Here is a 16,981-nt window from a genome sequence, read left to right as displayed (position 1 = left end):
TTTTCAACAAAGAATTGGACAAAACGCACAAACAAAGCAGGGCAGCGAAAGCAGAGATTTATTTTAAATGAAAGTACACTCTACAGGGTGGGCACCGCCTGGTGCAAGCGGCTCAAGAGCATTGGTTATAGAATTTTCTGGGCTTTAAATACCCTCTAGATGTTGCCCATTGGCCCACAACCAGTCTGATTGGTTGCGGGAGGGGACCAATAAGAGGTACTTTCATTTTTCAACTGCCACGCAGAAAAAGGAGGGGTTGAAATGGGAGTAGCCTCTGATACCCAGTCAGCATGGATGGGCCCTAGGTTCCCTGCTTCCAGCCGCTATTCTTCTGCCTCATAGCTTGCTCAGGACCACATACCTGGGTTTCAAAACTCTGCTTTTTCTACTTCATGAAGCTACCTTTCAAAGACTCAATATGTATTTTAGAAGCCTGACTCTTTAGCTGTTTTCTCAGTGAAGTGAAACGAAATACTACAGTAAACACATTCTGTAAAGATAGTGTATTTAAGGTTGGTTTTTCTTTTCATGTTAAATTTTTTTTTTTTTAATTTGAGACAGGGTCTCATTCTGTCACCCAGGCTGGATTGTAGAGGTGAGATCTTGGCTTACTGCAGCCTTGACCTCTTGGGCTCAAGAGATCCTCCCACTTAAGCCTCCCGAGTAGCTGGGACCACAGGCATGTGCCACCACACCCAGCTAATTTTTTAATTTTTTTTGTAGAGATAGGGTCTCGCTATGTTGTCCAGGCTGGTCTCAAACTCTTGGGCTCCAGCTGTGTACCCACCTTGGCCTCCCAAAATGCTGGGATTACAGGCGTGAACCACCATTCCTGGTCCATATTAAATTTTAATCTTAAATACCTTATTAAAATTAAGTGGGCATAAGTCACTTATATTTGTCTAATTGTAAATATCATACAAAATTTTGGAAAATGTAGAAAGTTCTAAACAATAAACCTAAAATCACTAGTAATCCCACCAATCAAAGAAAACAACGATTAACTTTTATTGTAACAATAACATATGCACTTTTTTTTTTTACAAGATATCTACAGTTTTTTGTTGTTGTTGTTTGTTTTTTCTTTTTTGTTGTTGTTTTGGAGACAGAGTGTCACTCCGTCACCCAGGCTGGAGTTAAGTGGTGCGATCTCAGCTCACTGCACCCTCCGCTTCCCAGATTCAAGCAATTCTCGTGTCTCAGCCTCCTGAGTAGCTGGGATTACAGGCATGCAGCATCACGTCCAGATAATCTTTTGCTAATTTTTTTTTTAATTTTTAGTAGGGACGGGGTCTTACCACTTTGCCCAGGCTGATCTTGAACTCCTGAGCTCAGGCAATCTGCCCACCTCAGCCTACCAAAGTGCTAGGATTACAGGTGTGAGCCACCACACCCAGCCTACACACAGTTTTGTAACTTGTTTTCTTCACTTTATATTGAGCAAATTCTCATATGACTGAATATACTCCTCTAAAATGTGGCTTAATGTCTTCATTATACTTTGTATTTTGCATCTGTGATAATGTATTATTCTATTATTTTCATTTTTTCTCCTGTTATAAACAGTCTGCACTGAACATACTTTTACATGAATCTTCAAGTGTATTTTTGATTCTTTACCATAAATTCTTACAAATATAATTCCTAGGTTAAAAGGCATTACTATTTTAAAGGCAAATATATATATTGCCATGTTGGCATATGGCTCCACAGAATATTCATCAGAATAATTGCTTCAAATATAGGGGAAATAACAGACTTTATATTTTTTCGAAGATGAGATAGAATACATTTTGAGCACATATGAAGAAAACGACCCCTAATTGTTAATTAGGATGAACAGTTTGGTGAGTTCTACCATTATTTATCCTATAACCCAAAAATTCCAGTGGTATACAACCATCTAAAAAGGAATTTATGAAATGATTTAGAAATATTTACTGAGGTGAGTAAAATGAATGTATGATGTCTGCCCTTGTGGAATTTTAAAACCTCTTTGAGAAGAAGGGGACCAATACATATTGAATGCCTTTCATGTTATGCTAGGATATTTTATTGTGTAATTTGTCTAATTTAAATCCTCACAGTACTTCAAGGTAGATATTATTATCATCCCCATTTTAGAGATGAGAAGACAGCTTCAGAGAGATTATGTATTTTTGTCGAAAGCCATGTGGAAGGTAAAATGGCTCCAAAGCCTAAGATTTTTCCTTTATACGACGCTGCCGCTCCCAAAAATGTGGTTAAGTAGAGTACAAATAAATATATAGAAATACAAATATTAATGCAGTCAATGAAGAGGGATAGCATTTAGGAAGTTACTTTTGAAATTGATGAGCTCTTCTTTTTATTTTGTTTATTCTCATAATTCCAACATCTTATTTTTTTCTGATTATGGCCAGAATCAGCTACAGGTATGATCGGAATAGGTTTAAAGGAGGAAAAATCCAAGATTTGAATGCTGTCAGGTGGAAGCTTTTTATATATTTTTTTGTCAAACCTGAGCGATATGGCATTCTCTCTAGCGAAGAAGTTAAGATTAAAAAATATATAAGCTTCCTTGGATCATACAAACACTGAACCTAGATTAGAATTCAAATCTTTTTGGTGGTTCAAAGCCCATTGTACCATTGTAGAGAGACAATCATACCTCAAAGGTGTAGGAGCATAAGAACCTCCTCTCTCACCTCTTGAGGTTTGATATTTGAGTCTGAGAAATAAATAGACAATAGACCAATTGGTCTATCTATCCAAAACAAGGAGAAAAAGCACAGCGTAATTGATTTATGCGCATGGGAGCATCAGAGGAAGGTGAATGCCCAATTCTAGTAGTGCTAGACCCAATAAGGTCTAGAAGTTTATATACCCTTATTCATAGGGGAGAGGGGAATGCAGGATGTAGGCAATTTTAGAAGAGTAATAAGTGATTTTTACAAGAGATGAATGGGTCCATGGAACAGACAGACAATAGTCTGGGACAAAGTTCTTCTGGGCTGTGGGTATGGTGTTTGATTTTCAGTCTTTTCCTCTGTGATATGAGTTTAATTTTCCTTGGTTAATGAAATTTCATTAAGAAGATTGAAGACAATTGTTTTCCTCTTCAGTGGATTGGATCTTTAGGTAGATAAGGAAACTTCAGAGAAAAGTCTCTTCCTGTGCTTCAGGAGAGGAGGAGGGGCAAGAGATGGGGGGTGGGAGAAGGTCAGAGAGAAGGTCAGACCTTGGTTCTGAGGCTGCTGCTTTAGTGCAAAGTAGCAGTATGCTTCGGGGTATCATTTTCTGAGCCCCAACAAAGGAAACCTGGTATTGTGGGTAGGAGCCAATACTGTCTGAGTTCAAATCCTGACTCTGCCATGTGCAGCTTATCTCTGCTTCAATCTCCTCATCAATAAAGAGGATGATCATGATAGTACCTATCTTAAAAAAATTTTTTTTTAGTGAGGTGGGCTGTAACTATGTTGCCCAGGCTGGTCTCAAACTCCTGGGCTCAAGCAATCCTCCTGTCTCAGTCTCCCAAGTGGCTGGGATTATGGGTGTACACCACCACGCCCAGTTCAATACCCATCTTATAAGGCTGCTATTAGGATACAATATTTGTGGTGTTTATCCACCTCCTGATACTGAATAGTTTCTGTAGCGAGGTACGTAGGCACGTGAGTAGGTCAATGTGACCTACAATAACTAATGCTAATAACTAATATTGGACTACTTGTTTGCTGTTTGCTAAACTGCTGCTTGCTCAAAAAGTTCTGGGCTGTTGGCTTTGATTCTTCAGCTGTGCTGGAATCCACTGTGCACCTGACATCTATCTATCTGGGTCTATCACTTCACCTCTTGGGACCTGGGGGGCAAGGGAGGCTGACACGGCTAAGACAATGCTTCTGTTTGCTGTGTGTAGTAAACTGTCTTGTTCTGATCCACATAGTCTCATTGTCTCCTTTCAGCACCTGTGGAGAGACAGCAGGTTTACTCCTTGCTACCTGAAGTTGGGGTTCTCTCCTGACTCTCACAGGGTTAACATTAAATGAAGAACATTAAATGAGATAATATATGCAAAGCAGTACAATATCTGGTCAGTTTGATAAATATTTGTTCTCCTACATTTATATTCAATCAAAATCTAATTATCCCCAAAAGCTTGGTTTAAGTAATGTAAAACCAATGTAAAAGTAGCACCTTATATATTTATGGGGAGACCAATCCCTTTATGGACCAGAAAATTAGTTTGCCTAATAACTGAAGATATAAGAGATTAGTCTAGACCCAAAACCACATTTATTAGCCATTAAGTGCAGAGGGAGCTGGAGGGAGCTAGCAATCAAGGACCTGGGAAACAGATGAGACAGAAAATGAGTGGATGCATACAATTTGTTCATATATATTGAGTTAAATTAAAAAAGCAGTATAGGCCAGGCAGTGTGGTTCATGCCTGTAATCCCAGCACTTTGGGAGGCCGAGGTGGGTGGATCACTTGAGGCCAGGATTTCAAGACCAGCCTGGCCAACATGGTGAAACCCCATCTCTACTAAACCTCGTCTCTACTAAAAGTACAAAAATTAACCAAGCATGGTAGTGCATGCCTGTAAGCCCAGCTACTCAGGAGGCTGAGACACAAGGATCACTTGAACACAGGAGGCAGAGGCTGCAGTCAGCCGAGATGGCACCACTGCACTCCAGCCTGGGCGACAGAATGGGACTCTGTCTCAAAAAAAGAAGGCAGTATATACGGCAGCAGAAGATAATAAAAACAGTATATTTAATAGCACATTATATGATTGTTTTATATGATTGACAACATAATGGTTGATAATGCTGGTTCTAGAGGCCAGGTTCGAGTCTGAGTTTGAATCCTGCCCCCAACACTTACTAGTGGGAACTTGTGTAAGTTACCCGCCCTCACTAAGCTTATTTTCCCATGACATAGGGATAATTGTTTCTTTCTCCCAGTGTGGTAGTGGATGTTAGGAGTTAGTACAAGGTTGTTCCTCTATCCTTCCTGAAGATGTGGTTTTAAAACCATTAGATGGAGTAAGCAAAGTATGCACCTGTGCTGGGGTATGGGGGTAGTCACAGTGGTCTGAATGGAGTGAGGAGAACATCCACATAAGAGAGCAGCCAGTGTGGGGTGTCAGAGCCTCAGCAGGAGGAGGAAGGTATCTACATAGGAGGGCAGGCAAACATGGGAAGTTGGTGCCTGAGGAGGTGAGGATGGTGATCACGCATGGCGAGGGGCAGCCCAGCACCAGCCATTGGAGCCCAAGTAGGATGAAGCATCCCCAGAGGGTGGCCTGACAGGGAGTGTTGGAGCCTGAGTGGGGTTAAGAGGGTGTCCACACTGCGGGGAAGAGGGTGGCCTGCTGTGGAGTGTCAGAGCCTAAAGGAAGCAAGGAGGATGTCCATGCAGAATGACCTGGCACACGATGTCAGAACCTGAATGGAATGAAGAAGAAATGCAGGGGAGGGGACAATGGCAGGAAGGGAAATTTGTTACAAGGGCACTAATCAAAGGAATCAACCTATAATAATGAGCATACTTAATGCTCAGGTTTTAGTTTCTAGAAACTGCTTCCCACTAAAGGAATCAGGATCCCTTCGAACATTGGCTATTTTCAGTCTTCTTCACTATAGTAACTGGTAGACACCATCTTATTACAATCCAGTGATCAAACAACTATCGTTAGCAACTGGAAAATCAAAATCAGGTGCCACATGATAAGATGCAAAGAAAAGATGCATTCTGTGATATTCTTACCAAAGCCACATAACCTGAATCTAGTAATCAGGAAATATCAGACAAACCACATTGAGGAACAAAGTGGCCTGCAATGTTCAAGAGTGTCAAGGCCACAGAAAGATCTCCATGATAAATTGCAGAGAAAGACAAGGCACCGAATAATTTGCAAAATATGCTGCCTCTGTATAAAAAGAGAAAGAAGGGGATAACAAGCTATCCATTTCTGTGTATGTGCATAAGTATACTGGAGGGCTTCTAAGATACTAAGAACACGGGTTGCCTATGGGTGTAGTGGGAACTACACTGAGGGCAGACAATGATGAGATGTTTCACTATGCATTTTTTAAAAACTTTTAATTATGAAATTCACATATTAACCATTTCAAAGTATACAATTGAGTGGCATATAGTACATTCACAATGTTATTGCAACCACCACCTCTATATAATTCCAAAACATTTTTGCAACTTCATTTATTTGTTTGTTTGTTTTGGGATGGAGTCTCGCCCTGTCACCCAGTTTGGAGTGCAGTGGTGCAGCCTCGGCTCACTGCTAACCTCCGTCTCCTGGGTTCAAGCGATTCTCCTGGTTCAGCCTCCTGAGTAGCTGGGATTATAGGCACATGCCACCACACCCAGCTAATTTTTGTATTTTTAGTACAGACGGGGTTTCACCATGTTGGCCAGGCTGGTCTTGAACTCCCGACCCCAAGTGATCTGCCTGCCTCGGCCTCCCAGAGTGCTGGGATTTCAGGCATGAGCCACTGTGCCCAGCCCATTTTCACAACTTTAAAAGAAAACTCTGTAGTCATTAAGCGGTTCCTCCCTATCTTCCTTCTCTCCTAGCCCATGGCAACCCTCAGTCTGCTTTCTATCTATAAATTTACCTGTTTTGGATATTTCATATAAATAGAAACAACATGTGACCTTTTATATCTGGCTTTCACTAAGCGTAATGTCTCTGAGCTTCACCCACATTGTAGCTTGTTGTAGTAGTAGTACTTCATTCCTTTTAATGTATGAGTATGATTCCACTGTATGTATATACCACATTTTGTTTATCCCTGCACCTGTTAATGGACATTTGGGTTGTTTCCACCTTTTGGCTACTGTGAATTTTGCTGCTATGAGCATTTGTGTACAAGTATTTGTTTGAATACCTGTTTTCAATTTCTTTGGACATATACCTAGGGGTGTGGAATTGCTGGGTCATATCATAATTTTACATAGAACTTTTTTTGAGGAACTGCCAAACTTTTCCACAGCAGCTGCGCCATTTTATATTCCCACCAGCAATGTATGAAGGTTCCAATTTCTCCACGTTCTCACCAACAATTTGTTATTTTCCGTTTTTGTTGTTGTTTTAATTATAGCCATGCTAGTGGCTATAAAGCAGTATCTCATTGTGGTTTTGATTTGCATTTTCCTAATGACTAATGATGCTGAGAATCTTTTCATTTGCTCATTGGCCATTTGTATATCTTCTTTGGAGAAATATCTGTTCAAATCCTACATACCCTTTTAATGTTCTATTTTTGGAACTTTTGAATCTATTGCCTACTAAAATAAAAGAAAAAGTCATTTAATTGTTTTGGATCTTATTTTCTTCCTTTATACACTGTAGGGATTGGGCTAGATCAGAGTTTTCAACCTTGATATTATTGACATTTTGGACCAAATAATTCTTTTTTCTTTCTTTTTCTTTTTTTCTTTTTTTGAGACCCCATTTTTTTGAGACGGGGTCTCTCTCTCACCTAGGCTGAAATGCAATGGCTCAATCTTGGCTCACTGCAACCTTCACCTCCCGGGCTCTAGTGATCCCCCCATCTCTGCCTCCCAAGTAGCTGGAACCACAGGTGTGCACCACCATGCCCAGCTAATTGTCTGTATTTTTGGTAGAGACAGGTTTTCGCCATGTTGTCCAGGCTGGTCTTGAACTCCTGAGCTCAAGCAATCTGCCTGCCTCGGCTTCCCAAAGTGCTGGGATTACAGGAGTGACCCACCGCACCCAGCCACAAATAATTCTTATTTTGTGACTTGTCCTGTGCATAATAGGTTGCTTAGCAGCATCCTTGGCCTCTACCCATTAAATGCCAGTAGTCCCTCCCCCACCCAGGTTTGACAACCAAAAATGTCTCCAGGCATTGCCAAATGTCCCCTGGGGAGCACAGTTGCCCCTGGTTGAGGACCACTGGAGGTCAATGGCCCCACAGGCCCCTGAACCTGGATCAGTTTGCAGGTAGTGTTGTGGCTTTGCAAACTATTTTCAAAAACAAAGAAAAATAACCAACAAATTGTACATTTATTTTAATAAAGACACTATAGACTAAGACCTCATGTGTCTTTGCTTTTGCTTGGAATGAAGTCACCTTAAAATACGAATACTGGTGGATCATCATGGGTCAGAAGCTCTGACTGGCATTTATTTATATATCTGATTATTAAAATGGGAAATGAATTTTAAATAAGTAATGTCTTTGAGTTTTGTAAATCATAGATTCAATCTGTGGGGGCGAGTAGATAATAAAAGAAGTCTGTGGATGAAATGGCTGGAAACCACTCAAGTAGATGATCAGCGTTCAATACTGACTTTAAACACTTTTCTGTTTTTTGCCATGGTTCCAGCGGGTGGCAGTGGTGAATTTGGAATAAGAGTTCTGTTTGCCACATAAGCACTTCAAAGTTAATCAGTACAAATAGGACTTCACTGTTCTCAAAACACTAAAGGAAACAAAACAAAACCTCATGGAATTTTCCCCATAGTATCCTGTGCCATACAGTCTCCCCCCACCTCCTTCACCCCTCAAATGTCTCCATTGAATCCAATTTTAAAAAATAAAGCTTATTCTACTTCCTCATCTATTACCCTGTTGCCAGAGGTATCTGACCTCCTTTCCTTCAAAACAAACCGAAGACCTGGACATTTTAGTTGGATATGGGTAACCTTTGTTGGTTACCCATGACTAGCAGCCTAAAACAAACTCCTTCATCTCTTTCCCTTCTGTCCCATGAACCGCAAAGCTGGCCCTTGCACCGCTGGCCATGCTTTTTCTCACAACTCCACGTACTTACACAGGATGTTCTTACCACCTAGAAATCCCTCCCCATTTGCTTTGCCTGAAAAATGCCTCCTCATCTAATCTCCAAGGCCCCACTCAAATGGGCACTTCATATCTGAAGCTTTCTCTGACTTCCCTAGGTAACTAATTGTTCTGTCACATGGGCTCTACCCCACCTGTTTTAGCACTAACTACACTCTTTTAGAGAAAAAGGTATTTTATTCATTAACCCTTTGTTGCTATTACTAGTCATTTACTAGCACATAATTAGTTCCCTGGCACATAATGGCAAATTTCTGGAATGAATAAATTAATGAATAACTGACTTGAGAGACTTGGACTTTAAAAATTTGCACCAATTCAAACATATATATATATATATATATATATATATATATGCCAAAAAAAAGGGGGGTGGAATCAGGGTGTCCACCCTTCTTACTCAAAAGAATGGAATATACTGAACAGTAGAGCATTCTCCTGCCTCAGCCTCCTGAGTAGCTGGGACTACAGGCGCCCGCCACTGCGCCCGGCTAACTTTTTTTGTATTTTTAGTAGAGACGGGGTTTCACCGTGTTCGCCAGGATGGGCTCGATCTCCTGACCTTGTGATCCACCCGCCTCGGCCTCCCAAAGTGCTGGGATTACAGGCATGAGCCACTGCGCCCGGCCCTAGATTGCCTATATATTCTATTGGCTCCATTACTTGTGCTATTAGCCTTAACTTCTTGATTAGGGAACTATCTGCCAGGTTTCTTCATTGCAAAGTTACCTTTTAAAATTGTATTATTAAGAAGTATTTTGTGAAGGTACTTTGAGGCTATGTAGTTATCTCATTCCTCCTCAAACTTTCACCTACTGCATATTAGCATCCACTGTATTTCTGAGCTAAATCAGTTACTTATGCTGGCTGCCAAATGGTGATTTTCTGACTCCATCATTTCTTCTCCATGCATCAGTTGGCATTCCACTGTAAGAAAAGCTTTCTCCTTTTCCCACTTATTTATATCAGTATGGACTCATAGATTCTATTTTATTTAGTGGGTTAATCATGTCATGATTACTTATTTTGATGCTCTTTATTTTAAGGAGTCATGAATTTCTATTTTATTACATGAATTTATAATCTGTTACTATTGTTATTTCTCTGCCTTAATTGTCACATATTTGGACAGGGGGAACCCCCATTAAGCTGTCTTCTGTGTTCTTTTGACATGTCATCCTCATTCTTTGAGCATTTCCTTATTTTCTGTCCCAATAAGATGTTCCCTGTCCCAAACCTGGAATCAGTCAATTCTCCAAAAAACCCTGCTTCGTTTTAGTGGAGAATGGCATTTAGGAAACTAAAGATTGGTCTAGACAATAGGCACGCTCCTTGGTAGGGGGGTGTTGGTGCTTCCAGTCCCTCTCACTGGACAAAACTAGAGAACGTATGCATGTGTATACATACATACATGCATGCATATATGACCATATCCATACTTGTTTCAATATCGCTATTGAAAATTCCAGTTCAACACCACATGGCTTATTTTAGTTTTTTCAGTTTCCATATTTGTAGTCCCTTCCCCAACAGTTAGAAAACTGTCTCCCTTCATCTTCAATTTGTTTGCTTATCTGATCAATCCCCTCCATGTAACCAAACTTTCATCACCACTACCATCCCCCCTCCCAGCCAACCCAGCAAGACAGCCTTGCCTGACTCTAACAGCATGAACTGGGCCACCACTCCAGAGCGCGCTGACCTCCCCATTCCCACTTTGCTCAGCCCTACCTCATACTTTTAGACAGGATTATTCAGAAATGAAGGATAGATAGAAGCAAACTATAAATCCCCTTTAAACTGATGTTTATAATAAAAACTAATACAAAAGAAAAAATATAGAGGGAAAGAATTTTAATTTTTTCTGGACACCCTCCAATTGTTTCAGTATACCAGTATTCCAAGTAAATTTAAAAAAAATTTAGTCAAGCTTTATTATGTGATGCTATTTTAATGTGAAAATTGTGAGGAAGGGCTATTCTTCTTATTCTTTTCCAGTTTCCTTTTCTCTTTCCATTTCTTTTGTTTTGTTTTGTTTTTTGTTTTTTTTTGAGACAGAGTCTTGCTCTGTTGCCCAGGCTGGACTGCAATGGTGCGATTTCAGCTCACTGCAAACTTTGCCTCCTGGGTTCAAGAGATTCTCCTGCCTCAGCCTCCCAGGTAGCTGGGATTACAGTCATGCATCACCACACCTGGCTAATTTTTGTATTTTTAGTTGAGACGGGGTTTCAACATGTTGGCTAGGCTGGTCTCGAACTCCTGACCTCAGATGATCCGCCTGCCTTGGCTTCCAAAGTGCTAGGATTACAAGCATGAGCCACCATGCCTGGCCTTCCATTTCTATTCTATCTCTTCTATTTCATGGGTGGCCGAAATAAGAGCAAAGGAATTATATCACAAATTGATCTAATAAAATACACAATACTAGAAAAATCATTTGAGAAGTGTGTGACTCAAGGTAAAAAAAAATCTCTTATAAAAAATCATATAGTCAATATTTTAAGAGTTAGAAGTTCATAAATATGGTGATTAACTCTTAGGAAAGAACCTATTATTTATCAGTATATTAAAGTCTTACTGAAGTAAAGTAAACAGGATAGACTGGTAGATTTTAAGGCAAATTAAAGCAAAAAGATTAAGATTGAGAGAGGGAGCTGTTATTTATGGAAGGAGATTTAGGATTGAGGAAAGGAACTATAATTTATAGAGGGTAATTAGGTTGGGATTATGCTCAGCTATGATTAACAAAGACCCAAATTAAGGATGATTTAAACCAGTTGAATCATACAGTTTGGATATATGTCCGCCTAAATCTTATGTTGAAATGTAATCCCCAAAGTTGGAGATGGGGCTTAGTGAGAGGTGTTTGGGTCACGAGGGCACATCCTTTATGGCTTGATGCTGTCCTCATGATATTGAGTGAGTTCCTGCGAGATCTGGTTGTTTAAAAGTGTGTGGCACCTCCAGGTCCTCTCTCTCTTGCTCCCCTTCCTGCCATGTGAGACGCCGCCATTCCCTCTTTGCCTTTTGCCATGGTTGGAAGCTTCCTGAGGCCTCCCCAGAAGCTGATGCCGGCGCTATGCTTTTTGTACAGCCTGCAGAACTGTGAGCCAATTAAACATCTTTTCTTATAAATTACCCAGCCTCAGATATATCTTTGTAGTAACACAAGAACTGCCTAACAAAAAGAAAGTTTATTGACCTCTTTTGTAAAGGTGAATAGTTCAATACTGGGGTGACGCTTTGCTGCTTGAAATCTTCAGAGACCCTGACTGCCCCTAGCTTTTGATCTGCCCTCTTAGGCTATGACCCTCATCTTCATCATCCCAGATGGAGCTCTAACTACCACATACGTAGTCGAAGGGTCAAATGGAGGAAGGAGGGAAAAAAGGGCAAGCACCAGCTATCTTTAAAGGAAATTTTCTGGAAGTGGCTGCACAATTCTTTTCCTCATAGCATGTTGACCAGAACCTGGTCACATGGCCACACTGGCTGCAAGGGAGGATGGAAAAGGATTCTTACAGTCCCAGTGGCCCTATGCCCTGCTGAGAATCAGGGGTTCTAACACCAGTAGGCTGTTTGGGGTAGGCAACCATTGATCTCTATTGCCAGAGGGTCTACTGGATGTTGTCTATTTCCTTATCATAAAATGGGTTAAATTGGCCTGGTGCATGGCACATGCCTGTAATCCCAACACTTTGGGAGGCTGAGGCAGGCAGATGACTTGAGGTCACGAGTTTGAGACCAGCCTGGACAACATGGTGAAACCCCATCTCTACAAAAATACAAAAATTAGCCAGGTGTGGTGGCGCATGCCTGTAATCCCAGCTCCTTGGGAGGCTGAGGAAGAAGAACTGCTTGAACCCGGGAGGCAGAGGTTGTGAGCCGAGATCACACCACTGTACTCCAGCCTGGGTGACAGAGTGAGTCACATAGAGTGAGACTCTATCTCAAAAATAAATAAATAAATAAATAATTTTAAAAATGGGTTAAATATTATTAACAGGGTTAAACAAGGTAACAATAGCTAATACTTATACTTCTTATATTCCAGGGATTTCAGGTGAAAAACCTGTTTATAACTATCTTATACTTTTTAACATAATTTTTTTTGCTCTTAACACTGCATTTTTCAAAAATACAATTATCATGTAAATTCAGAGAAGACTATGCTTGCTTTTGTTTAGAGTTTTACTAACAGTTTTCACTATTTCAGAAAAGTATTGACAATGCTGCAAGCTGCACTTGAATCACCAAGATAACATCCATGGCTCTGTTTACAGGTTCAAGCAGTTGACTACTTTGTGAGGTTTTCTAGTGTAAAAGTACTTGAGCGTTTGCATATTTTTATGATCAATTATTTTACATTTATGTCTGCTTGATGCTACAGTTTAGGCATTATATTTATTTTAAAATTACATGTGTACGTAGGCTGTATTCTGTATGAATTTCACTTGATAGTACAGAACAGAACTGCTGCTAGCATATAAGGTGCCTCTGTACAAATAAGAGGCCCCCTCTGAGTGGAGGAATTAGGAAAAGGCACCCCTTCTTTGGGGTTGATGTAGCCCCCTGTCAGGGTGTATGACTAGGCAACAGAGTGCACCTAGAATTTGCCCCCATCTACCACCTGTGTAACTTAGTAGATGGCAAGCCCCTTTAAAGGCAGCATGAAAAAAAATACTTTTTTTTGAGACAGAGTCTTGCTCTGTTGCCCAGGCTGGAGTGCAATGGCATGATCTTGGCTCACTGCAACCTCCGCCTCCCCGGTTCAAGCAATTCTCCTGCCTCAGTCTCCCTAGTAGCTGGGACTACAGGTGTATGCTACCACGCCTGGCTAATTTTTGTATTGAAAAAATACTTCTTGTAGAAGGTAGGCATTGGGTCTGATGGGGCTGATGATTACTAATTTAAAAAGATAGTCAAGGATTGAACCTGGAAATACTTCCATGTTTAGAGGTGTAGTAAGTGGACCCAACAGTTAGGAAGAAACCGAGAGAGTAGTGTACTAGAAACCAAGTGAAGACAGTACTGTAAGAAGAGAAAGTGATCCATTGCATCAAATGCTGCTGTTAACCAGCGCTTTGGGAGGCCAAGGTGGGCGGATCACTTGAGGTCAGGATTTCAAGACCAGCCTGGGAAACATGGCAAAACCGTCTCTACTAAAAATACAAAAATTAGCTGGGCGTGGTGGCACAAGCCTGTAATCCTAGCTACTTGGGAGGCTGAGGTGCGAGAATTGCCTGGGAAGCGGAGGTTGCAGTGAGCCAAGACCATGCCACTGCACTCCAGCCTGGGAGACAGAACGAGACCCTGACTCAAAAAAAAAAAAAAATCAAGACAGATGAAAACTCATTCTGTCCACTAGAGTAGGCCATGTGGGGGTCACTGATGATCTTTACAAGAGCACCCAGTGAGGTAGTAGGATTGAAAGCTTGATTGACATGGATTTAGGTGGAAACATAGGGAGAAGTGAAGAAGGTTAAGTATAGACAACTCTGGTGCTAGAGACTAAGGAGCTGAGGGTCTGTGCAAGGGAGTGTTGATACATAAGTCAATGAATAACAAAAATAATATTAGGTAGTGATTTACACTTTGAAGAAAAATATGTAAAATAGCACCCAAGGGACTGGGGCTCTAGTATTCATTCAGTCATTAGACTCTTTGAGTCCTTGAACAGGTCACCTTTACCTCATTGGGTCTCAGTTTCCTCAACTGAAAAAAATACAAAGGTTGAACTTGGTGACTTCTTTTATCTTTAGCATCTGTTATTCTATATATTGAAAAATAGCTTCCAAACAAACGAGTTCACACTTTACCATCTTGTACAAGGTATTTAGCCTCCCTATATCTTCATTTCTTCTAGTATTTTATTTTATTTTACACTTGATCTTAGCCAAAAAGCCAAGAAGCAATATTTTATTTTATTTTGAGACAGAGCCTCACTCTGTCACCCAGGCTGGATTGCAGTGCACTATCACGGCTCACTCCAGCCTCAAACTCCCAGACTCAGGTGATCCTTCTACCTCAGCGTTCCAAGTAACTGAAACTACAGGCACAGCCACCACACCCAGCTAATTTTTGTATTTTTTGTAGAGACGGAGTTTTGCCATGTTGGCCAGGTTGGTCCCGGACTACTAGGCTCACGTGATCTGCTTGCCTCAGCGTCCCAAAGTGCTGGGATTGCAGGCACAAGTCACCGCATCTGGCCAGTTTCTTCTATTTTAAAACTGTGGACATGTATAAAGACGTTCATGGTCAATACTAGTGAAGTGGCTAAATAATACTTCAATTGGCAACAATATTTTCATATGATAAAATTTAATACAGGCTGGGCACCATGGCTCACACCTGTAATCCCAGCACTTTGGGAGGCTGTGGCCAGGAGTTCAAGACTAGCCTGGCCAACATGATGAAACCCTGTCTCTACTAAAAGTACAAAAAAATTAGCTGGGCATGGTGGTGGGCACCTGTAATCCCAGCTACTCAGGAGGCTGAGGCAGGAGAATCTCTTGAACCTGAGAGGCAGAGGTTGCAGTGAGCCTAGATCACACAATTTTACTCCAGCCTGGGCAACAAGAGCGAAACTCCACCTCAAAAAAAAAAAAAAAAGTAATGCAATAATTTAAAATAATATTTACAAAGATTCTAATGACATGGAAAAATATAAGACATCAAAATATGTAAATAAATATTAATAATGTCAAAATATGGACATTTGAATATATGTGTCTAGAAAAACAGACTAAAAATAAACACCAAAATGTTATTAGTTGTTATGTTTAGGTTATGGGATTTGGGATGGTTAAATTTTCTTTATAATTTCCCGGGTTTTTCATTTTAAAAAATTTTGCCATTAGAAAGTGTGCCCTTGATAATAGAGAGATTATTTTTAACTCAGTTAGCGTTAGCTCTTTAACATTTATGAATGCTTATGCCCATAACTATTCGTTCACAATTATGTTCCATACGATGGATTTACAGAATGTGGTCACCATGACCCTGAAGTCACTTGCATACACACTAATTTAAACATGTAAATGTTCATTCAAGAATATATTCATCTGGCCAGGTGCAGTGGCTCACACCTGTAATCCCAACACTTTGGGAGGCCGAGGCAGGCAGATCACGAGGTCAGGAGTTTGAGACCAGCCTGGCCAACATGGTGAAACCCCATCTCTACTAAAAATACAAAAATTAGCTGGGCATGGTGATGCACGCCTATAATCCCAGCTACTGGGGAGGCTGAGGCAGGAGAATGGCCTGAACCCAGGAGGCAGAGTTTGCAGTGAGCCATGATCGTGCCACTGCACTCCAGCCTGGGTAATAGAGCAAGACTCCATCTCAAAAAAAAAAAAAAAGAATATATTTATCTGAGGAGATTAGCCAGTGAATCTTTCCTTTAAGAGGTGGTGGAAATGTATTCATTTTTAAAGTTAGCATTGGTAATATTAGAATAATAATAATCTAAACAATATCTTGTGCTATAGTCAGGTGTGAGCAGGGAAGGAGAGGGCTCCCCCACTACTCACACACCAGGTGTGTCAGGAGGCCATCCTGTGAGGTCAGGCGGTTGTTAACTGTTTCTCTACAGTAATAATTGGTCACAGCTGGCACTAGGGAAAGACAGTCTCTTACCAGATAGAAAACAGCTGAAACTGGTGATCAGCAGCTTCCGGATCAGATCTCAGCGTTGGATGAGCAGGAGAAGCAACGCAAGACCTCGGAAGCCTGCCAAGGTATAAAACCCCAAGTCAAAAGTTCAAACCGTGCTGGTCTTTCAAATCGCCCGCTTGGCCCTCTTTCAAGTGTACTTTCCTTCCTTTCCTTCCTGCTCTAAAGCTTTTGAATAAACTTTCACGCCTGCTCTAAAACTTGTCTCGGTCTCTCCTTCTGCCCCTCAGTCAAATTGTTTCTTCTGAGGAGGCAAGAATTGAGGTTGCTGCAGACCCAGATGGATATGGATTCTCCACCGCTAACAGGGCTATATACACAATTAATATTAATCATTCTGTTATAATCAAAATCATCCAGCAGAATTTCAGAATCTTGCAAAAGTTGACCATAATGTATCATATGGTCTTTTCCTCAAACCTCCTTCCCCCTCACCGCCGCCCTTTGTTTTAAGACAGTGTCCCACTCTGTC

General features: G+C 40.9%; 1 long non-coding RNA gene across 2 annotated transcripts in view; it reads left to right on the top strand.

The window, feature by feature from the left end:
• LOC117975177 (uncharacterized) overlaps positions 1–16,981 on the top strand; it is a 67,474-nt gene that overhangs the window by 4,955 nt on the left and 45,538 nt on the right. Inside the window, exon 1 of one of the 2 annotated variants that reach the window (XR_004665386.3) lies at positions 13,659–16,574. The exons of the other annotated variant lie outside the window; for it this stretch is intronic. This is a non-coding gene — a long non-coding RNA (uncharacterized LOC117975177). Of the gene's footprint in view, positions 1–13,658; positions 16,575–16,981 lie in introns of those variants that run through there. 2 annotated transcript variants of the gene reach the window in all.

Source organism: Pan paniscus, chromosome 10, assembly GCF_029289425.2.
Source record: "Pan paniscus chromosome 10, NHGRI_mPanPan1-v2.0_pri, whole genome shotgun sequence".
Taxonomy (NCBI): domain Eukaryota; kingdom Metazoa; phylum Chordata; class Mammalia; order Primates; family Hominidae; genus Pan; species Pan paniscus.
This window is presented reverse-complemented; position numbering and strand designations above follow the sequence as displayed.